At 46.0% G+C, this 26,874-nt stretch overlaps 1 protein-coding gene across 2 annotated transcripts in view; it reads right to left on the bottom strand.

Annotated features, from left to right (window-relative positions):
• The window catches only part of PIK3C2B (phosphatidylinositol-4-phosphate 3-kinase catalytic subunit type 2 beta), an 87,160-nt gene extending 69,514 nt beyond the window's left edge, over positions 1–17,646 (bottom strand). Inside the window, exon 1 of one of the 2 annotated variants that reach the window (XM_081916271.1) lies at positions 17,237–17,646. The gene's annotated coding sequence lies outside the window, so the exon portion shown is untranslated. The remainder of the gene's footprint in view (positions 1–17,236) is intronic. The other variant, XM_081916270.1, reaches the window with a different exon arrangement.
• Positions 17,647–26,874: the final 9,228 nt, after the last annotated feature.

Below are 26,874 nucleotides of genomic sequence, written 5' to 3'. Positions count from 1 at the left end.
AGCCCTTTATGGCTTGAAGCTGGAATATCTGAAGAATTGCCTTTTTCCCTGCCTGTGCAGGCGGCTGGACTAGATGACTAGATGACCCTTGGGGTTCCTTCCAGCTGTACAATTCTATGATTCTAAATTTCTACACGTGCAAATCGGTACCAAATCTCCACCTTTGAAGTAACAGAGCATATGGTTTGTATGAACATAGTCCCAAGTTCAGTCCTTGGGCACCTCCGGTTCAGGCCTGAGACCTCACAGGGCCACTGCCAATCAGTACAGGCACCAGAAAGGAACAGATTTCATTCATGCATCTCCTGAGAAGCACAAGGAAGACAAAAACTGCAGCCCAATCTGACAGTGTGTGGTGGGAGAAATATCTGCTCTCTTTAAGAGAACAGAGATTTGAGTCCTGAGGAAGGGAGTAAGCATTGTGTGTGTGTGGGCAACCGAGGAGGATCAAAGGCGAATGAGAAACCACATGAAAGGCCAGTGTGGTGGCTTTTTGGCTGCCCTTCAGCCTTCAATTGCAGCAGCCTCTTATTACGGGTTTATCTGATGACTCTCCCTGCATAGGCCTAGCATTCTACCTCTGTGCTTATCTGCTTGATAAAGCTGTGGCAAGATGCCAGCTGCTCCTGGGTGCCAACTGACTCCTGTTCTCTGTGGTAGGTCTCCCTATAGGAAGAGCTGCAGCTTCTACAAGCATCGTGCGAAACGACCCAGAAACTAAAGAAGTATTTTCTTACCTTGCACCACCTAGAGATGATTGCACACAGCTTAGAAATGTTTGAAATTAAAAAGTATATAAAATTGTACCTACAATCTCATAGAGCAGCCAGCCACAGGCCTTTGCTGGTAAATAAGATGAGAGTCCAGAAGACTTTTTTTTTTAAGGACTTCTCTCATTGTTGTCTGTTCTTCCCTTGCTAATAAGACTCATTTCCCTTCCAATTGAAGTGAGTTAGATAAGGATCCTGCTGGATATTCCAGCTGGAAACCCTCATGGGATACTATTAATAAAGTAGGCAGATTCAATCCTTAAAAAATGAAGAGCCAAGACAAACACGTTTTGCTTCCTTACAAATTAACAGTATTATTATCCCCCTGACATCTTCTAGACCTGCTTGCCTTGTGCCAAGAAATGAACTGGTGATGTGCTTCTTTTAAAGAATTGCACTGGGCTGGTCTTCTGTTTTACAGCATTTCACAGATCTGTCTTTCACAAAAAAGGCAAGGGATGCCCCTTTTCTGAGAAGACCCCATTCTCCAAAGAATGGAGAATGAGCACAAGATTACCAGACTTTTGTATTTTATTTCGTTTAAAACTGCCTGACATTTGAGTGATCTCAAATGTATATGCATTCCACTCAATATTATATACAGAATATGCTGCAGACTTGTTTCCTGAGAATCCAAATTTCAACCTAAAAATGTTTCCAATCTATGTTGTTGTGAAATTGAAGATGGCCAGGAAACATCTATAGAACACTCAGAAAATTTAGTTAGGAAAGACTGAGCAGGGCTCCAACTGATCACTGGACAGGCAGGAACATATCTTAAATCTCAGAGTGTTTGTTGACCTAGAGTGCACGAGGCAAGTTGAGTAGGTAATATTGATGCCTTAGCACACTCTCAGTAACTAAGCAGCTTCATTGCTTAGAATAAAAATCTAGTTATTTGATGCTGAAGCTGGGAAGAAGTATGCCAAAGGTTAACAAAGAAATTTGTATTTGTGCATGTGTGTGTGCATTAGTACAACTTATTCAAATTCTTTCAACTTAAGCTTAACTGCATTCCCAGTTATGGTACCTGTCAATGTGGTATGATAGCAAAGTGCAACACAACACTTCTCATGGAGGGGGAAAGCATATTACAAGCAACCGCAGTGTCTGGTTTGGGCTAGTATCTTTGTTTACAGCCTGTTGAACAGAGCTACAAAGGAACAGACAAGACTTTGAAGGTCCTTCCAAAGCAAAACAAATTAGAGCTGCTGCCCTTGTGACTGCGGATCTTTTGCAGGAAACCTTTTTAGGGATTCTCCCAAGTTGCTGCTACTGTTGTTTTTTAAAATGTGTTTTCTTGGTTTTCCTGCAGAAGAACAATAAACACAAACAAACCTTGGAGTAGAGTTTGTCAATTTGCCAGTCACACTTGGTATAGTTGAAATACAGATACAGTAATGGTAATTCATTGCTGAGATATGCCTCTCCATAGCAGATCATGTGATAGCTCAGTCGGTTAGCATGGTGCTGATAATACCAAGGTTGTAGGTTCAATCTCTGTATGGGACTAGATGAACCTCAGGGTCCCTTCCAACTCTACAATTCTATGTGTCACAGGCAGTTGCAGCAACAGTGCCTCCCAATATAGTTTAAGCGTACAAAGGCCCAACTACAAAATTAAAAATGTGAATGCAACAAACACAGCCTTGTACGTCTTGGTTGGGGAGTCAGATTTGGCAGAGTCGCTGGCAGACCTGGATTTGCCCTCTGTAATCAGCGAGTTACAGAAACAACCAAACAGGGAAAACAGGAAACAAGAAAGAAAGTGGGGTGGGACAATGGCCAAGAGCTGGAAGTTGAAAGCCATTTGCTGTACTGCTTCAAGGTGCCCATACAGTGGACAGTCAATGATATGAGACACGAGCAATCCCTTTAGAGCTTGTGCACAGAACTCTGCAGATGTCAAGATCCCTATATGAACTGAGGCCACAGATTATCCCCTGTAAAGTTTCAGGGAGCAATGGGAACTCAGTGGTACAACACATCGATTGTATGCAACCCTGCATTGCCAGTTTAAAGGATTCAGTAGCAGGTAACTGGAAAGACTTCTACCTGAGACTCTGTAACTGTTCAAGTAGACCAGCTTTGGCCAACCTGCTGCCCTCCAGTTGTTTTCAACAATTCCCACCAGCTCCTGCCAGCAAAATACGCAATACCAAGTTGAGTGGACCAATGGTCTGACTCTGTATAAGGCCACTTCCTATGACAGCGCATCAGTGTGCCATCCTCCACGCAGGTGGCCGACAGTTTTTTCAAAGTTCTAGATTTGTGGCCTGGCATTATGCAGATGCCCACATTCTTAGTACCGTTCAAAATTCAATCCCATTTCTTTGTTAGCCAGGCCCCCTGAACCAGGAGACACTGCCAAATCAAAAGCCACGCCTTCTTCTTGCTTACACATCCGTTTCAAAAGCTTTTTAGGCCACCTCCAGATGTACTAGATCAGGGGTCGGCAAACCAAGGCCCGCAAGCCGGATCGGGTCCAATTGCCTTCAGGATCCGGACTGCAGACTGTCCGTGGAATGGCGTGGGGATTCTGTTCATTAGGGATGTGCCTTTTTTCTCTCTGCACCATTCCATCCCCCCCACCGACAAGCAGTGCCTCCTCCCTCCCTCCTCCTGGCTTCTCCCTGCCCTGCCTAGAGGAGGAATAGGACTGCACTGAGCTGGCTGAGCGCCATTTTAAGCAGCCCCTCTCCAGAGCCAGCCCCTGGGAAGGTAAGCACAGCAGCTGGGACTGGGGCTGGGGCTGGGGAGGAGGACTACTTGCCCCCCTCACCTCTTCTTCCAGCCCCCCCCCCCGTGACGCTTCTCTGGACTGCCACAAGGTCTGAGGGACAGTGGACTGGCCCGCAGCTTAAGAAAACTGCCAACCCCTGTACTAGATTCTCTCTTAGAAACTTCTCAAATCTGCCACAGAGAGGTGGGCATGGGTGGGTGTGCAGAAACTGAACTGTTGGTCCAAAGGGAAAATTTGCATTTGCTGCTCTGCCCACGTTTGCACCGTACTGCCCTTGGCAGGTTACACAGAAAGGAATGCAGTCCTCCTATGAAAAGGCTTCTTACCCCACGCTATACAGAGCGTTAGTCCCGCAACAGAGAAAACAGTCGATTTGCCACCTTCTCTTTTCCATCAGGTCTTGATTAAAAACCTTACTAGCTCCATCTGCTCTGTTACAAGCAATGCATTAATCACATATTTTGCTTTGGATTATAGGAGGGTACTGGACAGGTGCAGAGAAAGGACTAGCACACCCAGAAAGAGCAGCAAAATCAGAAAGGGAAGCATCCCAGCTAACCTTGCCCTCCCAGCTTTCTGCTTACAACTGCAGGAAACCTCGCGCAAAGAGGCGGAACATGAAAGGAGAGCTGGAGGGGTGGGGAAGGCAACCCATCTGGTACGAGGGACATGTGCGTCTGCACACTTTAGGGCTCGCGCCAGCCCAAATGCGAACAGCCTGCGGCCCGTGCTCTTGTGTTTGCAGCAGCTGAGCACCACCTGCTCAGCTCTGGGGACAGACAAGGGAAGTCAAGCAGAAAGATTGTGCTAAAGTCCGTGGGAATTCAGAGCAGAGCCCGCCACCCTCCCCCCCCCCCAAATTAGGCAGCAAGCACTGCAGTGTGTGAAGATGGCTTTGCTGGCAGCTGAGCTGGGGAGCGGGGGACGGGGTGGGGGGATGTAGCAGAGATTCCTTGCCCTGAAGAGAGGGGGGCACTGAGGTTCCCGGTGTGATGTGCAGAAAAACGGTAATTCAGAGGCAGTTGCTAATGTTTGACCCGTCTGGAAGGGCATCATGCTCCCAAGGTCATCGAAACAGAGCACACCCAAGGTTATCCAAACAGGAGAGATGAAGGTTATGCCTGCAAAGAGGAGACAGCTGTAGTTTTGCTTCCTCCAATAATGGGGAGAAGAGGGAATTGGAAGGTAAAAAGTGCCAGCTTTTGCAGCTTCTATTGCAATTCTTCCATTAACTCTTCCCTCACTTCCCAGATCACCACACAGGCTTTCTGCCTGCATTCTTCTGCCCCTCTCTACAGGGAACTCAGGATCTGTGTCAGTGGCTGCTGCTGGTTCAAGGGCTGAGCAGAGCAAAGGAAGGTCCGGTGGGATGGGGAAGAAAGGCAAGCAATGGTTGGGGGAGAAGCAAGTTAAAGAGAGTTATCCTGCTGATAGGCAGATTTTGCCCAGGTTCTAAGCGTGCCTTGTAGGTGCGTGCAGAATGCCTTGTGCTTAAAGCCTCCAAGAGGCTTTGCAGGCACCACCAATCAGATGGTTTGTAAGGGCTGCAAAGCCCCTTTTGTGCAAGCCCCACTGCTACCCGATCCTCACCCAACATCATGAGAGGTCAGCTGTAGGTCAGGTGGGTGTGGCTTGGCAGAAACAACTTTGTGGGCCAAATGGGAAGACCTCGTGTGCCTAAATAAGCCTGTGGACAAAGGGTTCCCCACTTGTTGAGGACACTGATTGGCCCCAATTCTTAATTTTCATATTAAAAATGTAGAAGAAAAGAGTGACAGAGATATTTGGGAAAACATGCATGCTTTTTCCTGACTCATAGGGAATAAGTCATTTTCTTACCTTTCAGCATTCTAGCCATGGTGGGAACTCACTACAGTGGTACATCAGGTTACATAATTTCAGGTTACTGATTCCGCTAACCCAGAAATAGTACCTCGAGTTAAGAACTTTGCTTCAGGATGAGAACAGAAATCGTGCAGCGGCAGCGGGAGGCCCCATTAGCTAAAGTAGTGCTTCAGGTTAAGAACAGTTTCAGGTTAAGAACAAACCTCTGGAACGAATTAAGTACGTAACCAGAGGCACCACTGTATTAAGAATAACGTGTAACTGAAAATGAAGAAGAGCTATTTTGTGGTTTGTTCATTTTTTCTAATTGGCTAGAAGAATAGAATCACAAAACTGTTGAGCTGGAAGAGACTGAGGGTCTTCCAGACCAACCCTCTGCAATGCAGGAATCTCTACTGAAGTATCCATGACAAATGACCATCCAACGTCTGCTTAAGAAGTTCCAAGGAAAGAATGTGATGCATTTTTAGCACTCATCTCCTGAACTCAGGAGTCCCTTGTAAGGTATGATACAGTTAGGTACCTTCCGCCAACCCCAAGTAGAGCTAAGAACACAATTTACTTTGGGGAAAATGGCACAGGTGAAGGAATTAAGTCTCTCCCCACTGTATAGGGACATTTTTAATGTTTAATTATGTTTTTATATATGTTGGAAGCCACCCAGAGTAGCTGGGGCAACTCAGTCAGATGGGCGAGGTAAAAATTATTATATTATAATTATAAATGTCCCTATTTTCATTGGAAAAATTTTGGTGGGTAAGCACTGTTCCAATCAAAACCAGCACTCCATGGCTGTTTGTAATTTCAACATAATTGTGAAATCCTCTCATTCCTACACCCCCCCACCTTTTTTTTTTTAAAAAAAAAACCCTAATGGAGCCCTTTCTCCATTCCTACCATTGTTCAACTTGAGTCCTCCATTCAATTTTATTTCCGCTTACACATTTATAAGGCTACTCACTAGCATTGTCAGAAATATAATGATAAAACAGACTCTCATAAATTAACATTTTGCAGCATAGATATTTTCAACCAGGGAGAGGAATATACATAGCATATAAAGTGTTTCCAAACATTAAAACTGCAATTTTATAGAGTTTGGGAGAATGAAGTAAAGCTTTCACCTGGGGCCAAAACGAGCTTCAAGAAGGTGCCCGGCCAGCTTCCCTGGGGTGCTACCACCAAGAATACCCACCCTATGATAAACATCTGCCTAACTTCACTTGGCAGAGGCATTTAGAGGAGGTCCCCTGAAGAATATCTCAAGATGTGGAAAGGTACAATGGGGGGGGACACACTTTGAACTGGGCCCAGAAACAAGACTGGGAGACAGTACATGTGACTCCTCTTGCAGGGTAGCTACTTGCTAAGCAATGAGAAAGTCAGGCATGCTTGGCCCAACAAGGTCAGAGGTTCAGCCAGGGGCTTGCAATCTAGCTACGACTCACCCTTATTGTAGATGGAAGCACATCAGCTTGGCAAAACTATCAGGCTTCCGATTCAAATGATGATGTGAGACAGCAAGGTCAGAAGCAGCGTCTCAAAAATCCTGGCTCACCACTCTGTGAACCAACCCCCTCCTCATGCTCCAGGCACAGCAACCCTGCCCCCAAATTGCTCTGGGCCTACCAAAGTCCTGGAATTAATTGCAAGGTAGGCTAGTTTTGACCTCTGACCTTCCCTGCTTTCTTGTTAATTTGTTCACCGGCCAGCTGAGGCCTATAGCTTGGCCCGATTCTGAAATAACTCACTGATTTCAGACCAGGGTAGACATGGTTCCCCAGAAAACCTAGCTGCTCACCTTGCAAGTGCAAATTTCCAGTCCCTCACAGCTCCAGGAAAACATTACATCTAGACTGAGTAAGTTGAAATCAATTGGCCACTTCAGTCATGATATGACTTAATTCCAACTATATCAAGAGCTTAACTAAGTCAGGTTCATTTCACCCAGGAAGTGAAATGAGGCAGCTGAATTGTCTTGATAAATTTGGCTTGTTTCTCATGGGCCATTTGGTTCCAGCAGCCATACAGTCCAATGGGGCGGTTACTTCATGCCCCTTCCGGATGTACCTGCTGCAGTTTCAGTGCAGCATTTCACTGCAGAAATACCGCATTATTCTGGTCCTCATTGGCATGTGCAGAGCTTTTAAGCTGCAGCCCATTCAGAAGAATTTGCCTTTGCTGCACTCTTAGACTCAGAGAAGAAAGGCAGGCGGAACAGATGAGAAAGGCCACTCTTCTCTCCTGGCATGAGCATGCGGCCCGATCTCTTCCCCCCAAATTTTGTGGAAGTTTCGAGCCAGGAGCAAACACAAAGCAATTGGTAGAACGTACCCAATTAAGATGCTTGATTTGCATAATTAGCAAGCAATTTACATAATATGCAAATGAGGCTGCACAGATCTGGGACGTGTCCCTCTGCTGCTCAGGCCAAAGAGGCAGACCCCTGTCTCAAAAAAGCTCCTAGAATCACAGAGCTGTAGAACTGGAAGATACCCCAGGGGTCATCTAGTCCAACCCCCTGAAATGCAGGAATCTGAACTAGATCATACATGACAGACAGCCATCCAACCTCTGCTTAAAAACCTCCAAGGAAGGAGAGTCCACTGTCAAACAGCTCTTACCATCAGCAAGTTCTTCCTGGTGTTTATAAAGGTCAAGCCTTTTCACAAGCTTTTCTCTGGTCTACTGGCAGCACAGGAGACTCAGTAGCAGCACACAGGCTGAACTCCACAGGTCCTGGGTTCAAGCTCCACTGCAGGTTTGAGTTCCCTTATTCCACAATAGATTTGGAAAAGGCCACTTAACATCTCCTGCCTGCTGTTTTCCATATGTGAGTCGTGGATAAAGCTAATTGCGAGAATTAGCTCTCAGCCCAGAGTGGCCACGTGTCCTACTTTAAAAAGAACAATTCTCCACTCAAAGCCTGTCTATGTTTGATGGGAAATCTAGCTCACATCCAGTTTTTTAAAAAAATCCATATGAAGGCAGAGCAGTTGCCCATCAACAGGGAGCACCTAGTCAGCTGACTGAGCAGGCCTGCAGGTCACCCTCCTCCTCACTATGGTAAGATATATTTAAATAATAGCAATTATTTCATGCATAAATATGCATGCCTATGATCATACCTCAGTGCAGGGTTTCCAGCTGTTCTGCAGTACAACTCCCGTCATCCCTAGCTAGCAGGACCAGTGGTCAGGGCTGATGGGAACTGTAGTGGAAAAGCAGCTTGGAGACCCAAGTTTGGAGAACACTGCCTTAGTGCATTCTGTGCAACTCTGTGCCATCTTTTGCCCTGTTTTTGGTAAGGCAATTCCTCCTTTTGGGCAATGCCTAAGTGGCCAACCTATCATTACTTTACTGTTTGGATAAAAATGTTCAGCTACATCCAGTCTGGGCCACATCCAATCCCCAAATAGTCCCCCCCCCTCCATGATTAGGTCATACCTTTTTTTGCTTTCTACTCCATTACTAAGATTTGTGTAAAACAATACATCTCCTTCATGGACCTGGTGCAGGCTGCTGCCCACCAAATCTGCTCTTGCCACAATGCACCAGCAAGTCTCCAGCAGGAATTGGCACTGTTTGCCCTTTCGCTGCTGCAAGCCTCCCCATGGCTGTCCTTCTGGATACTGTGTAAAACATTGTGTGTGTTTTCACTTGTACCAGAACAACAGTTGGAGGGTGTGTAGGTGTTATGAGGAATTCTTTCCATTTGCTGCTATGCTGAGGAACAGGCTGCAGAAAAAAATATGCATGCGCAGGGTATCTGAATATGCAGGGCCATCTTACCCATTAGGTTAGTGGCGCCCTGCGGCACAGCACCCACCCATCAGGGGCGCCTAGCAGTGGGAGTCCGGGACTGACCAGTAACAGCTGCAAGGGCATGCTGGGTGGCAGTGGCAGCAGGTCTTCCTACGGCCAGCCGCGGTCTCTCGCTTCCTGCCTGGGAGAGGAGGCAGCGTCAGCGGTGCGCAAAGCTACATGGCGCCCCTCTTCCTCCTGTCCGCACCGCGGCAGTAGCGGGACTGCTGAGGAAGCCCACGTGGCAAGCGAGCCTCGAGCTGCCCAGATCAGGGGGTGGGAAGGAGGAGGAGGGGTGCCAAGAACATCACCCCCTGCCCCTTCCGTTGAGGAAAAAGGTGGAGGACGGATTCATTCAGATTTGGGGCAGTGGGAGGGGGAAGCTGGGGGGCGCACTACCATTAGGGCTCAGTTTGGAGGTAAGTTTGGATTCGAGAGTGTGCTCTCCATGCAGTTAGTGGTTAAAAACAAACACACACCAACAAAAAATCCTTTAAAGACGGGGGCGGGTCTTAAGATCCTATTAGATTCAGCAGGGCTTACTCTCAGGTGAGTGCAGTTAGAGATGCAGCTTTTGTGGCCCAAGTTTTCGGTCCTTTTTAGGTTCAGGATGTCACTGCTTTACATCCACCCACCCACAATATTTGAAAACGTCAGCTTTGTACTTAAAACACAAATTGGCCAGGAACTTCATTCTCTGTGTCTTTATTTAAAGAAGAACAAACTGGTGATTGCTTTAACTTTTTGATATGTGGTGATTTGAATCATGAGGATGAATTAGAAGAACTGCTGAGTCTTGAACGAGTCTGGCTTTGGAACTGAGGACTTCATTAGATTTTCTTCTATTTTGTGTAAGTGTGGTGTCAGCTCCCTAAAAAAAAAAAAAGGCCAACAACTATGGGGAACCTTTCCTAAAAAAGGTCAACAACTTTGGGGGTCCCCCCCCTTAAAAAGGTCGATAACTCTAGGAAACGGGGGGGGTGTGTGGAGGGATCTTTGCACCACGGCACCAGATATGCTTAAGACGGCCCTGTGGATATGGCATGCAAACCAAAGAAGTAGAGCTTGTGTGCTGTGTAGTATATGCTCTTCTTTTCCTCCTTGAGAACCAGCATGGCATAGTGGTTAGAGTGTCAGACTAGGACCTGGTAGAACAGGATTCAAATTCCCAATTAGCCATGATAAAACTCACTCTGTAACCTTGGGCCAGTCATGGCCTCTCAGCCCAACCAACCTGACAAGGTTGCTGTAGGGATCAAATGAGAAGTGGGAGAAGCATGTATGCCACTTTGAACTCCTTGGAGAAAAAGGTAGGATGTAAATGCAATAAATAAATAAATGGATCACCAGCATTGCCAGGAGGCAATCAGGAGGAAGGATATCATGAACTATTGGCATCATCATATATGGCCACCGATTCGCTGGTCCTTAAACTGAACTATTGTGCTCCTTTATCTCCACAAAGGCCAAAACTGGGTTGTAACTAAGGCATTAGATTGATCATGTTTAATAGCATGAATGGAGGTTCATATCACTGGTCTTTCCTCTTCACTTTATAACCAGATGATCCTATGCAGCTGCCTGAATTCTCTGAACACATCATCCCCCAGTATATACCTATCAGATGAACAGGTGTAATTTACTAAAAGGAGGAGAAATGTCATTTCGACCCCGTCTTGGTGCTGTGCTTCAGTGATATTTCCCTTAATTGAACAGAACTGGTCATAGTTGTGAAATATATAGTTTTCTTTTCTTACCATGGTGCGGTGCCCTACAGTCTGACTCCATAATTTCATTATTTATTATTATGTATATGCTGCCCATCTGACTGAGTTGCCCCAGCCACTCTGGGCAGCTCCCAACAAAATATTATGCCATCTGTTTACATGTACACAGGCTGAGACCCTACCTGCCCACGGACTGTCTCGACAGAGTTGTGCATGCTCTAGTTATCTCCCGCTTGGACTACTGCAACGCGCTCTATGTGGGGCTAACTTTGAACGTGGACCGGAAACTGCAACTAATCCAGAATGCGGCAGCTAGACTGGTGATGGGAGGCGGCCCCCGAGACCACATAACACAGGTCTTGAAAGACCTACATTGGCTCCCAGTACGTTTCCGAGCACAATTCAAAGTGCTGGTGCTGACCTTTAAAGCCTTAAACGGCCTTGGCCCAGTATACCTGAAGGAGCATCTTGGGTCTCTCACTGCTCATGGGAAATATCGCATTACAGTAGGTTTTATATCTTTCCTGCTCCACTTGAAAACGGCCTCGGTCCAGTATACCTGAAGGAGCGTCTCCACCCCCATCATTCTGCCCGGACGCTGAGGTCCAGCGCCGAGGGCCTTCTGGCGGTTCCCTCATTGTGAGAAGCAAAGCTACAGGGAACCAGGCAGAGGGCCTTCTCGGTAGTGGCGCCCACCCTGTGGAACGTCCTTCCAGCAGATGTCAAAGCGATAAACAACTACCTGACATTCAGGAGACATCTTAAGGCAGCCCTGTTCAGGGAAGTTTTTAATGACTGATGTTTTAATGTATTTTTTAATTTTTGTTGGAAGCTGCCCAGAGTGGCTGGGGAAACCCAGCCAGATAGGTGGGGTAGAAATAATTATTATTATTATTATTATTATTATTATTATTATTATTATTATGTGACATCCACGGAATGCCTGATTTCTACCTAGAAAGGGCTTTAAAGTGAGCACACCGAACCTTTAAAAAGGGAAAGTGAGGGGTTATTGATAGGACTGTATTTCTGACGAAGTTGTTTTTGCACATCTGTCAGGGTAAAGTTATACTATATTTAAGGAGCAAGGCCTGGCTAAGCCTCATGCTCAGTTTCATTAGCATGATGGGGATGGCTCTAGACGGCTCGCTCCCACCCCCACGTTGCACCCTTTCAGTCTTACATGCCTGTAGAAAGCAGAACAGATACCTAACAAAGGTACACATCTTGCCAGCATCTACTGCATAATTTCCCACATACTGTGCAGTTTCCATTTGCTTTGAAACCTGCCTGCTCTGTGCAACTGGCAAGTATCGCCACCAGGCCTGGAAGTTCTGAGGTGTGACGGACGTTGACTCATCTATGTCAGTAGCGTTGAGCTAAGCAAATATCCCTGCAAGGTTTGCTGCTCTGCACAGCTATCTCTCTGCAACTATGCTACCTGGTGCGGCACTTCCTGAAGCCACGCCTAACAGTCAAATTCAGCACAACCTTTTGTTTCCGATGCAGAAGTTTCAGTTCTGCAGAACTGACCAGCTGTGCATATCAATGCACATGCCGCAGACGCATGCAGCTGCACCTCTGGGACAAAGACAGAAAAGGGGGCAGGTTTGCAGAGGAGTCCAAGATTAGGCACCCAGCTGCTTGGCAATGACCACCAAACTCTGGTTTTGTACAAAATTATACACACTGAAATGACAAGCATTTTCCCCAGCTGAGTACATATGTTCCACCTTCTGCACAATCCTGAAAATCTGGTTCTTAACTATCAAGAGGCAAAAGAACAGGCACATTTGAATACATGTAAATGTTACCTGTTATAACCTAGAGGAGGTGTGACTGCATCAGGGCATGGCTAACAGCAGCACTGTATCCCAGTTTCTCTGATAACTGCTGGAGGGCTTTTGCGTTAAGATGTTCAAACACTTCTGATATTTAAGACATCATGTTCCTGCAGAAATTAAGGGACTTCGGTGCTTCAGTTCCCATTCCCAAGTCTCTCTCTGGATGCTGAGTCACTGGATTTCTGTATAGGATCATGGCCACCATCTAACAGATTGTCCCTGACCTCATGGGAAGTTTTAGATAGTACTGAGCTGTAGTAAAAGGCAAAGGTAAAGGATCCCTGACAGTTAAGTCCAGTCGCGAACGATTCTGGGGTTGTGGTGCTCATCTCACTTTACTGGCTGAGGGAGCCGACGTTTGTCCGCAGACAGTTTTTCTGGGTCATGTGGTCAGCATGACTAAGCTGCTTCTGGCAAAACCAGAGCAGCACACAGAAATGCCGTTTACCTTCCTGCTGGAGTGGTATCTATTTATCTACTTGCACTTTGACGTGCTTTCAAACTGCTAGGTTGGCAAGAGCTGGGACAGAACAACGGGAGCTCACCCCGTCGCGGAGATTCGAATTGCTGACCTTCCGATCGGCAAGCCCAAGAGGCTCAGTGGTTTAGACCACAGCGCCACCCGCGTCCCCGAGTTGTAGTTGTTGTGTGCAAAGTCACAGTTGTGTGAGTTGGATCCAAATCCAAGGCAACATCCTAACTGGAATGCCCATCTTCTCTTGGCGTAGCCTTCCTTGGCTGCATCAGCGCAGGCATATCCTTCCAACCATCACCTAAACCTGCCTTCCCCAATTGGGTGCCCTCTAGATGTTTTAGACTACAGCTCCCATCAATCACATCCAGCATGGTCAGTGGTTGGGGATTATGGGAGTTGTGGCCTGGAACATCCGGAGGCACCACAGGTTAGGGAAAAGGCTGACCTAAATGCATGACATTCATAACAGGCAGCATGATGGAGCCAAAGTAAGTTTCCTTGAGAGGTAATGCAGCAAGACGACAGGAGGTTACGCACCTTTCACATAGTCTCTCTCAACACACTTTCTGAATCACTAGAAGGCTGGGTTGTCAAGTCCTGCCCTAAAGTGACACACTCCTGTGTTTTGCAAACACAGGTCCTGATTCAGCCATAAACATACTTTCAGGCTGCAGGGAATAAGGCCTAGTGAAAATAAGGACACCCAAGGCCAGGGGGTGGGAGAGAGAGAGGTGGAATATCAGCTGTCACATGAGAAGCAGGGCTTTACCCTTTCATATGCCTTCTCTTCCCTCTGACTTTTTATAAATGAGTGAATTGTAAATCTTTGCAACGTCCCTCAGGCAGTGCCTCCCAGAGCCTACGCTGAGTCCAATGTCAGATTCATGTCTGGGTAATATTTCTGAGGAAATATCCTACATTAGGAAAATTAGGTCATAGGTTCCATCCCACCCTACCCTACTAAGAAATCCTTAGCTTCATTCTTTCACTCATGTTCCATTTCTGCCATTCCTTGTGTCATGCTGAGCACCCCACTTTGATTCACAGGATGCTAGAGCAGGTACTAGAAACACCACAAGCAGTCACTTTTCCTCTGGGGAAGAAAGGATGGCATTTGCCTGCGTACATTATCTAAAGTAGGTCTTATTTGGCAAATTATAGCTGGAGCAGCTGTGGGCCTCCTTCACTGCCATCAGATTAAGCACATGGGCATCTGTCTCATACAGAGCCAGAGCACCAGTCTGTATAACTCAGTATTATCTACTGACTGCCAGGGGTTCTCCAAGGGCTCCAGACAAGCTTTCCTAGGCCAACCAGGAGAGGATGGGGTTTCAACCTGGAACCTTTTGCATGTGCTCCACCCTTGAGGTACAACCCTCGCTCAAAGTACCCAAAAGCGCGAATGCAGTATGAGCAGAACACAACTCAGTGGAAGAGCTTTGAAGACTCAATTGCTGGTGACTTTCAGTCAGGCTGGAAAAAAGGACTTCTGCCTGAAACCCTGGAGAACCGTTGCCAGTTAGTGCAGACGACACTGCGTGAGATGGATCAGTATTCTGACTTGATATAAAGCAGCTACCTACATTGCACCACGCAGAATATAAGTGGTTTATCATCCTTCTATTAATTAATCATTTTATTTGTATGCCACCTTTCCATAGTTAAAATGCTCAAGGCGGCTTACAACATGAAAAAAATGTGCATAATGACAAACATCACAAAAGTAGTCATAAACAATAAATAAAACTCATCAAAAAGTAAACAACCAAATTGAACATTTTCCACAGAAATCTAAAAAGATACTGACCCTAACCCTTTCCCAACAAAACCCCTGAAACAACACCCCGGTGCAAGAGTCTGTTCCTCTGGTCTGTGGCCCCCCTGCACTCTGGATCTGCTCATTTCTTAAGAACTTAGAAAACTACTTTCCATCACCTTCAGGCCACTGGTTCCTTTTGCTCACTATTGTACACACTGGCAGCAGTTTTCATTCTAGGGAGCCAGCAATGTATACTTTGTACATCTTTCCATGTCAATCCGCAAAGGCATGGAGCTTTAATGATTGCTATCCTGGCCTTGGAAGGCATTTCAGCTTTCCTCCTGGGAACAACGAATGCAAACGTTCAGCCTGATCCCAACCACGCTCTGTATTTTGTTTCACACAAATCCATGGTAATGCAGCTAATGAGCCCTGACCAGGACAGCCTTGCTAGCTGGGCTAGACATCCTCCCTTGCCAATCAGATTTCAGTGCAGATAAATCTCCGCTGGTGGGCATTAAAATGGAATATATATATATATGCATGGATGCTAGCGCTACTAGCTTTCTCTAAAGGTTGCTGAAAATCAATAGCAAAGCTTCCAGTTATTCCAACAGCCCTGTCAGGAATGGACTCATTGTATTTGGTGGGATTACATCTATGCTTAAAGGAAAGCGTACCTGTGACATAAAAAGCCTACGAAGCAGGAAACTATATGGCATACTATAACACAATCGCAGTGTGGCCATTGATTCATTTTAAGCCAATATCAAATCAACACATAGCAAACTTGTTTTGCTGTGAAGGGATCATATCCCTGTCTATCGCCACTACAAGGAGGGAGAGTCTAAGAAGCACATATGTAAACATTGCTCCAGTTTGGCACCTGAGAAGGCAGCATGTCTCACTGTCCAAGGTTTCTAAAGTTACAACTGGTGTGCAATTTTATAACTTGTGGATTCCTTTTTATCGCAAGTAAAGGAAATGGCTTTCTACTATTGCCCATTTCAGTGCAAGGTTATGGTCTTTCCCACCAAATGGTTGAACACATCCACTTTTCCAAATCCAGTTTTATCATTTGCTTTTTATTTTATGTTTAGCATTTATGTTGCTTGGGCGGAGGAGGGACACTGACAGCACAGTTGGCACAAAGGAAAAACAACCCAAAGCCCGATTAAAAAAAATCCCGACAACGCTATTTTTCTTAGTAGGTCAGTGGCTCTTTCCCCCTCCACGCATTCCTAAAAAGAAAAACAGGGATGACCCTCTAATTAAGGATTCTGCTCCCCCGCTCATCACTTTAACCAGGATTATAGTAAGAACCCTATAAATTACATATAAAGCAGTCTACACACGGGAATCGTAAGCTCCTTACGTTTTCCTAAATGCATGAGCCAGGCTTTAAAAATACATATTCATGACACAGACAGTAGTCATAATTATAATACTAGACAAAGGAATAAGGGAGCTAACATTGCTGCTGGCTCCTGGAATCGATTATCCCAAGGGATAGATGATGATGATGATGATGATGATGATTATTATTATTATTGATCCCAGGAATTTTGCAGAAACCAACCAACATAAACGGAACAGAGGCCCAACCTTGTATTCTCGCTCAAGCTTGGGCAATTCTTGTCCATTCCTCGGATAGTTATTAGGGGGCGGGGAAGAGAAAGAAGAGGAATTGTAGTATTACAACTTTCAGAAAAGTCAGAGATCCATCGTGCCCCGTCAGCTTGGGGAAGTTTGCCCAGAACGAGAGATTCTGCTGCCCATGTCCGAGGTACTGGATTTATCCCTCTTACACGACCCCCCCCCCCGCCCCACCAACCCTCCGGCACCGCGCCCCTTTTGCGGTCCGTTCTCCCCGCTTTTTGCTTTGCCCAAAAGCTCGTCGCTTTGTAAGAGGGAGGAACGCAAAGCGAGCAGGAATTTGCAAGGAGATCCGAGCACATGTGGTTCCAGCTATACGGGTGGGGAGAGAAAGGCCAACCCCAAGGGAAAGATTAAAGTAAAGCCAGCTTTAGCTTTTAAGAGAGAGAGATCGCTGCAACTGGGGGAGAGATTATCGGAGGAACTGAGCAGGATCCCGCTCCAGGAGCATTCCTCTGCAAGCTAGGCTCAGCCTCCATGCGCGCAACCTGCTTGCTGCGCCTGCTGCACTGCATCCAAGGCTGGGACTGCAGTGGAAGCGGCTTCCCTGCACAAGCTTCCTCCCTCCCCGATTTCCATGTTGCGAAGGGGGAGAACTGGTTGGTTTCCAAACCTGCGTCTCGCACATCTTCTCTGCCGGTGCCTCCCTAAGTCCATTTCGCAAACGCCTCCTCCTGCTCCCAGCTTACCTGGTGTCTGCCCAGCGATTTCCTGGTCTGTTGCTGCCGTTTCCAAGCGATGGTCTTTTCCCTGCGCGCCTCCCTCCCTCTCCTCTCTCTCTCTTCCACAATGCCTTTTCCTTTCCCCCCTTTCCTCCTCCTCCTCCGCCTCCTCCTGTGGTAATTCCAGGATAGCTCCTCGGGGCGATCTGCTAATCCTCGTGCATCTGGCATTAAAATCCAAGCAGCAGCTCCGGGAACGGGTCTCTTCTTTGGAGGGGAGCTGGCGAGCGAAAGCGGCGAGCTGCAGATTCCCAGCACAGCCAAGCGAGGCGGGCGATGCGAGCGAGCCAGACAATGGAGACGAGAGGCGCCGCAAAGGCGCGCGCCATCTCCTGGAGACCTCGCGCACGGCCGCCGTGAACCCTGGCGCTTTAAAAAGGGCTCCGGCTGCTTTCTGGACTTTTGTGGAGGAGCCGAAGGCATATGATCGTGTCCGCCTTTCTGCAGAAGCTCATCCGCTGGAGTTTGATGCTGCATTGCGCGCGGGGGAACCGACAGGCCCCCTTGCATTTCACACGGCAAAGTTCTTTGCTCCTCTGCTCGTCTCCGAGTCCAAGAAAGGTGCCAGGCCCCAGGCAGCGGGCAAAGACTCGCCATATCTGCATTTCTTGCATACATGCATGCAAAAATAAATTACGGTTGTTTCTGTTTCCTGCTGGGGAAACGATCCAAGGGGTTTTGTGGAAGGTCCTGTTGCCATGTTGAGGAGACCAGCAGCAGCTCAAAATATTTAAAAAGAAAACGGCAACTTCATCTCATTGCTTCAAAATTTCACTGTTTTGGGGTGGGATTCAGTCATATGTTGTTGTTGTTTAGTCATTTAGTCGTGTCCGACGCTTCGTGACCCCATGGACCAGAGCACGCCAGGCACTCCTGTCTTCCACTGCCTCCCGCAGTTTAGTCAAACACATGCTGGTAGCTTCGAGAACGCTATCCAACCATCTCGTCCTCTGTTGTCCCCTTCTCCTTGTGCCCTCTATCTTTCCCAACATCAGGGTCTTTTCTAGGGAGTCTTCTCTTCTCATGAGGTGGCCAAAGTATTGGAGTCTCAGCTTCATGATCTGTCCTTCCAGTGAGCACTCAGGGCTGATTTCCTTCAGAATGGATACATTTGATCTTCTTGCAGTCCATGGGACTCAAGTGTCTCCTCCAGCACCATGATTCAAAAGCATCAATTCTTTGGCAATCAGCCTTCTTTATGGTCCAACTCTCACTTCCACACATCACTCCTGGGAAAGCCATAGCTTTAACTATACGGACCTTCAATTTAGGTTGCACAATTTAAGTCGATTTGGAGCTCTTGCAAAACAAGCCCACTTCTCCACCCACCAAAAAACCTTTGGACATTTTGCAGTAAGGAAAATGATTGGAAAGTCAGAGGTAACATTTGTTTAACACAGCATTGCCTAACCTTGCCAACACATCCAAATCAATTCTCATTAAACAAGTCCTCTCATTACTGGGCCGTTGTATTTCCTTTTGCTGATGGTAATTACATGATTGGTCCTAGTTAACGAGAAGTTGGATGGAAGATTTTCCTTTTCCTATAATAGTTTGAAGAGTAAGATTCCGAAACAGGCTTCTGGTAGATGTTTACAGACATTGAGAGGCCCCAAATGACAATTCTGGAAGGTAGTTGGGATAGCCCTATTGTACTCTGAAGACAAACATATTTACTGTGGCATAAGCTTTTGTGGGCCTGAGACCACTTCATCAGAATGGTGATGATTTTTTAGTTTGCATCAAGACCCGAGTTGAATGAAGCTGGCCATTTCCCAGATACGGGAGTGACTTGCGCTAGAGCACTATCAACACTGACATGTTTCAAACAAAACCTAGTAAATAATGCAGTAATAAGCCTACTCCTTGCAACAGACATCATCAAATGGTTTATGATGTTCTTTGGTACCCGAGTTTAAAAGCCCTACTATTACACACAAAAATCTGCTTCTGGTTCCATAACCCTATTAATTTCAGCAACCAAATTTAACAAATAAAAATATTGCTGTTGAGATTCATTTGCTTCCCTTCTTTCGATCACAGGCTTTAAATGGATAAAAGGAGTTGACCTTTGGTCCTGAAATGGCCAAGTCTCCTCAAAACAAGAGGTAAGAACATGAAGAGCTCTGCTGGATGCGTCCAAATGCCTATGTAAACTGGCCTTCTGTTCTGGCGGTGGCCAACCAAATACCCATGGGAAGCCCACAACCAGGACACATCTGCAACATCACTCTCTCCAGCTCATGCTCTCAGGCAACTGGCCTTTAGAGAAATTTAGGGGGGGCATCCAGAGGACAGCAGCTGCCACGCTGAACAGAACAGAGTTAGTGCTAGTTTTGCATTAATGAAAGTTTATTGATGTGAAACTAACCCTAAATTAGCATTAACTTTGTTTGGTGATTGTGCACAGCAGCAGAACATAACCCCACGCATTACAAAAATGACTATTTTCATGTACAAGGAAGGGCAAAAGGACAGAAGCAGGCAATGTTGCAACCCCAGATAGGCAGTGCAGGGGAGAGTGGCATTACTTTGCAGAACCTTGGTGGGAACTAACTTGCCTATCTCTGCCTGCTTCTGCCCATGGCACATCCTTTCTGATAATTCACATCCTTTCCCTGCCTTATCACTGTAAGGATAGGGGTCTTTTAGGTTATATTTGCATCAAAGTGCATGTGTGTTCTCAATCAGAGTTTTTTCTTTCTTTTTTGAGGTAAAGAACAGGAAAGGCTCCCCGCCCTGTGGCAATCATACAGGGTTCTCGGACGTTTCACTGTCTATTGATCCCTGTGTCACCACTTTATTTCTCGCTGCCACCACCCAGGCCCTACCTCGGACAATACTGAGTCCAGTCAGGATTAAATTGAAACAGAAACTTTTGTTTATTTATTACAGTTTAACAAGTGTGTGGTTTCATAAACAGTATCAGTCAATTACATTCATGGGGTGCCCATCCAGACCTATAACTTTTGCTACCTGCTCTCACTCACTAAACCACCTCTCAGATATTTACTTGTCTGCCTAGCCCGTAACTGTTCCTGACTCAGCCTATTTCGCTACACTAACTCAACCTATCCACAAACTGTATCTCAACTATCTCCCACTCCAACCAGCCACCCAACTCCCAACGAACTCCCCAACAAACACACCCCTTTGCCCCTCCCAGAGCTGGCTTTATAGTCCCTCTGACTCCACCCCCCCCCCGGTTCTGATAGGGTAACCTGTTTAACTATTTCACCTCCAGCACTCTCATATGGTAACATCACACCCCCATCTTGTCAATTTCACTGAAGAGCAGAGGAAGGGACAGTGGTGAGCAGGGCCGTCTTAAGCATATCCGGTGCCATAGTACGAAGATCCCTCCGGCGCCCCCCCCCCCCGGCAACTCCAAAACAAGGGAGGGGGCAGTGGAAAATGTCCTCTGCCTCGCCCACTGCCCCGATCCCTGGCAGCGGCAATCAAGCAGGAAAACGTGCTGGCGTGTCTAGGATGTATAACTTGCTGTTGAAATGGAATACACAGGATGAAACGGTGAAATCAGCTATGATTAAATGGGCACAGGATATCGGTCATGATATTATGTTTGCTGACTGGGAACAGTTATGGACCACTGGTGTTAAGTTCACGGCATGTAATGCCCTAAAAGAAAACATAATGAAAATGATCTACAGGTGGTACATGACCCCAGTCAAGCTTGCAAAAATTTACCATTTGCCCAATAACAAATGTTGGAAATGTAATGAGACTGAAGGTACTTTCTACCACCTTTGGTGGACCTGCCCAAAGATTAAAGCCTTTTGGGAAATGATCTATAATGAAATTAAGAAAGTCCTTAAATGGACCTTTCCTAAGAAACCTGAGGCTTTCCTCCTGGGCATGGTTGGCCAAATGGTGCCAAAGAAGGATAGGATTTTTTTTATGTATGCAACCACAGCAGCAAGAATTCTTCTGGCAAAGTATTGGAAGATGCAAGAACTACCTACTCTGGAAGAATGGCAGACAAAGGTGACAGACTTCATGGGACTAGCAGAGATGACCGGCAGAATCCGAGACCAGGGGAAAGAGACAGTGGAAGAGGACTGGAAGAAATTTAAAATATATCTTAAAAATTGTTGTAAAATTGAGGAGTGTTAGGATGTCAAGGGGTATGAAGTAGAGAAATACAGCTGTAACTAATAAATTTGAGGAAAATTAATGAAAAGGAAGTTAATTAGATAAACTGACTAAAGGGTTGCTAAAGAATTTTGGAATAAGGATGCAGCGAAAGGGAGGTATGGGGAAGTCGATATATGTTCAATGTTGTGTTTGTTTTTGTTTTGTGATGTGTCTGTTTTTTATTATGTGTTTGAAAAATTAATAAAAAATTTATTTTTTAAAAAAAGGAAAACGTGCTGGCGGACATGTTCTCTGGCATAGGGGCGCCTGAGAAGGCAAGCCAGGAAAGCTGCGCGCCAGGAAGCAGGAGAAGGATAACAACCCCGTCTTTAGCAGATGCAGAGACTTGAGAGGGAAGCTGTGCGCAGCTTCCATCCTAAGCCTCTGTGGTGATTGCTCTCCTCCTGTGGAGGCTTGGGAAGGAAGCTGCACACCCACCAGCCATATACAGTGGTACCTCGGGTTACATACGCTTCAGGTTACAGACTCCACTAACCCATAAATAGTACCTCAGGTTAAGAACTTTGCTTCAGGATGAGAACAGAAATCGTGCTCCGGCAGCGGGAGGCCCCATTAGCTAAAGTGGTGTTTCAGGTTAAGAACAGTTTCAGGTTAAGAACGGACCTCCAGAACAAATTAAGTACTTAACCTGAGGTACCACTGTAGTTGGCGTGGCACAGCTGGCAGGCGTGCAGGGAAGAGGGAGGCTGCTGGCAAAGCCACGCAGTAGCCCCCCCCACTCGCTAGGGCGCCCCTGAGAGGCCAGCGCCCTGGTGCAACAAACCACTAAGACCAATGGGAAAGACGGCTCTGGTGGTGAGGCTGCCAAACAAGGGAGGTAGGCAGGGTTCCACACTGTCGCCAGCTGCATCACAAGTAAGGCCTGCGAACCAGCTGAGTCAACAGCATCAGTCAGTTCACACCTGAAAGCCTTGTACTGTTCTTGTGTTGTTTGTTTGATAAACCATGATGGTCTAGCACTTGGAAGGGAGGAAACTGACAACCAAGCACCACCACCACCAGAACAGGAGAAGAATGGGCAAAACACGGGAGTGCATAGGATTGGGATAGATGCTTCTGGTTCATGTGTGAGCAAACAATGCTGTCAATACCAGAAAAAAGGGTTAGTGTGGAAAATTACCTAGATCGCAATCCTATGGACATTTCCTAGGGCGGTCACCTCTGCTGAACTCTGTAAGACGTATTTCTCAACAAGCCCGACTGAGAGGATTACATTTGCAGTCTTCACTTGTGTCCTCATCCGAAGCTTAAGGGCAAGCAGATCGTCAGGAAAATGAAAGAGCAGGATTTTTGAGCCCCACAATATTAACCTCAGAGCAAAAGATCGGAGTGTGTATGGGGCGTATGAGGCAAAGGAATAGCTCCACCGATATCTAACCCTTGATCATCATGAGAGGAATTTGTACTTTGATCTGGGTCACAGTCAAGATACATTATGGGGTGGTAGGGAAGGGAAGGTCTTTGAGGGTCACTGATATTATTATTATTATTATTATTATTATTATTATTATTATTATTATTATTTTATTTATATCCTGCCCATCTGGGAGCCCATTGGGCGGCTCCCAACAGAGGACTAAAAACAGAACAAAACTTCCCTATATTAAAAACTTCCCTAAACAGGGCTGCCTTCAGATGTCTTCTAAAAGTCAGATAGTTGTTTATTTTCTTGACATCTGATGGGAGGGCATTCTACAGGGCGGGCGCAGCTACCGAGAAGGCCCTCTGCCTGGTTCCCTGCAACCTCACTTCTCGCAGTGAGGGAACCACCATAAGGTCCTGGACCTCAGTGTCTGGGCTAAATGATGTGGGTGGAGACACTGCTGGTTGCCATTCTTGATCCAATCCAGTATGGAAGAGTGTGAATGGCTTATGGACATTGTAAAGGTTATTGTGACTAATGGCTTAAATATCACATTTCGACAATTTGTAATGAATGACTGGAGTTGCTCTAAGAATGTTAAGGACACTGGAAAATGAATAATGAAGAAGTCATCTTAGATGTTTTATCAGTGTAACAACTATCATCATCCTCTGTTCAATTCCTGGCCAAGTTGGGCTGGAAGAGACCCTTTACCCAAACCCTGGAGAGCTGCAGCCAATCAGTGTAAGTAATACTGAGCTAGATGGACCAATGGCGTGATTTGACATAGGGCAGCTTCCTACAATCCTAACAACAACAAAACTAATTTATACCCTGTTGTCTGCAGTTAACATCCCTAGTGTCAGTTTACAGCAAGGAAAAATCAAAACTCTATAATAATGAAATGCAAAATAATAACAAAACAAAATACAAAACAAATATACTGTGTTTCAAGCATTGTACTTAGGGAAGCTGGGTTTCAGTTCTCCATTCATCCCTAAAGCTCAGTGGGTCAGTCACACTCTTTCAGTCCAGCCTACTCCTCAGGATTGTTATGATGATAAAATGGTGTTTGGGGAGAGGGAGAAGTGTGAATTTGCCCTGGGCTCCTTGGGTTAGGCAAAGAATAGAAATATAATAATAATAAAAAAATACTTCTGCCAAGAGACAGTCTTTACCTCTGGCTTGTCAGCTTGGGATTATGTCCCAGAAATGGATTAATTAAAATGAAAATGTCAACGTACACAGAGAAAATGAGCCCCTGTGTGCTTGTAACTAAGTGGCCATTTATTGTGCTGATCTCACGCCATGCCAGCTGAGGTTGCTGTCACTGATACAACTAATAAATGGGCTGGCTGTGATTTAGCGCATGGTAATGCACATCCATAATAATTGTCCCAGCCTCTTTCTTTCTTTGATGTAGAGCTGAGAGGAACACAGCTTTTATACACACAAACACACACACACACCCTCTAAATCCTGAACACATACATGTTCATGTAATTCTGAGTGCACATTATCTCAACTTGGTGAGGAAAAATTCTCTGAATGATCTTTGCTTCCAGTACATGTGTTAAGGGCTGGGATAACAGCAAAATTCATTTAGTCCTTTTGCTGGCTTTTCGGATTCTGTTTCATATGGTGATTTGTTTCAGCTTCCAAAACCTGAAAGGAAAAAAAAGGAATGTAGCAGTTTAGTACAAGCAATACCAAAACTATCCCATGCACTCCTACGCAAACACCACGGCAAAGTCTCCACGCAGTCATTTGCCAGGTGAAGCTTTTTCCTATCATTGCTCCTGCACACTTGGAAGACTTTACCTACTGCATTTCTGGATGTCAGGCAGCTCTCAGAAGCACAGGAGCCCTGCCAGATAAAAAGCTAACAACATCCTGGCTTAGAACAGGGGCCAAATGCAGCCTTCCAGGGCTCTCTACCTGGCTGTCAGAACTGTTTCTAGACCCTACCCAAGCCCACTCCTCACTGGTCCTGCTTCACAGCCTCCTAGACTTGTCTTTGCCTGGCTGGAATGTGTCCTTCAATTCCAATAATATCTCTTCCTACATTCACTGCTCCACCCCGTTTTGTCCCTGCCAACAGAGGCATGTGGCCCTCAGAAAATTACCCAAAATGGGATATGGCCTCCGATTGTAAATGGCTCCACACTTAGGATATACTTAGAAGTCATGCTCATTGCTGAAACTAATTTTATTTTGTGGTTTTATATTTTTATTTTGTTCTGTGAACCGCCCTGAGACCTCTGCGTATAGGGCGGTATATAAATTCAAAAAATAATAACAATTTCTGAGTGATCACAGATGTGCAAGAACATACGCAATCATTCTCCCGACGTTCCTTAGAGAGGCTGTGCTCGCAGCAGCAGAAATTCAACAAGTGCAGCTTTTTATTCATTTCATTTAAGGTATTTATATACCACTTCATTACCAAAGTTTTCTATACGAGGGAAAGCTATACCAGTTGGATTTCTGCCTGTCATGGGACTGTTATAAGTACACAGGTTCCACAAGGGGGAGAAGGTAGGAAACTCCCCGCTCACTGTACTTGGGACCTTGGCTTTGGTGAATTGCAAATGTCACCTTGCCAACAAAGGTCCGTATAGTTAATGCTATGGTTTTTCCAGTAGTGATGTATGGAAGTGAGAGCTGGACCATAAAGAAGGCTGATTGCCGAAGAATTTATGCTTTTGAATTATGGTGCTGGAGGGGACTCTTGAGAGTCCCATGGACTGCAAGAAGATCAAACGTATCCATTCTGAAGGAAATTAGCCCTGAGTGCTCACTGGAAGGACAGATCGTGAAGCTGAGGCTCCAATACTTTGGCCACCTCATGAGAAGAGAAGACTCCCTGGAAAAGACCCTGATGTTGGGAAAGATGGAGGGCACAAGGAGAAGGGGATGACAGAGGACGAGATGGTTGGACAGTGTTCTCGAAGCTACCAGCATGAGTCTGACCAAACTGTGGGAGGCAGTGGAAGACAGAAGTGCCTGGCATGCTCTGGTCTATGGGGTCACGAAGCGTCGGACACGACTAAACAACTAAACACAAGGCATTTACAGAATTTACCAGTAACTCCTGGTACACAAATGCATGAAATACAGATTCCACTTTTAATATTACGTTGTACTGTATCTGAAAGTAAGTGGGCCATTGCTATGGAAGAGCAGGCCACCGCCAGCCAGCCTCTCAGGTGCCACAGCACTTCCTCCACTGCTTCTCAATCTACTTTCAGTTCCTCACACTTTTGTCATTTCAGTAGCATTAAGGACACTCCCATCTATTCTCCATCCAGTGCACTTCCAGGTTAGCCATATCTAGCCTGCATCTATCCTGTCCTTTTATGAAATACCATGCTTTAAATTGGGTTTCCTCCACTGAAATCATGCACCTTTGCAGCTAAGGAAATGTCACTCCATAGTTCCTTTGCCTAAAGCAGGGGGCCAGTCCACTGTCCCTCAGACCATGTGGGGGGCCAGACTATATTTTGAAAAAAAAAAAAAAGAATTCCTATGCCCCACAAATAACCCAGAGATGCATTTTAAATAAAAGCACACATTGTACTCATGTAAAAACACACTGATTCCCAGACCATCTGGAGGCCGGATTGAGAAGGCGATTGGGCCGGATTCAGCCCCCGGGCCTTAGTTTGCCTACCCATGACCTAGAGCTTCACATTTGTGCAACTCACAAGTCTTATGGAAAGAGGAACGGTGGACTATAGCCCATTTTAAGACTTGTGAAGCCTGGAATCATCTGCACTCTTCTTTTGTCACTGATGCTTGCAGATCTTCTAACCCACCCGCAGCTATGTCTCATGGAAGCCTAAAAACGCTTTGCTAAATCGGCAATGAATTTTAAACTGCTAATGTAAAGGCAGTATATTATGCATGTCTAAAACGGAGTGACGCTGATGTGTGATGCAGGCACTGCAGAAAAAAAACAAAGTGGGGTAAGGCAATCGATATTATACA

This window comes from Podarcis melisellensis, assembly GCF_964234715.1.
Source record: "Podarcis melisellensis genome assembly, chromosome: 6".
NCBI lineage: Eukaryota > Metazoa > Chordata > Lepidosauria > Squamata > Lacertidae > Podarcis > Podarcis melisellensis.
This window is presented reverse-complemented; position numbering and strand designations above follow the sequence as displayed.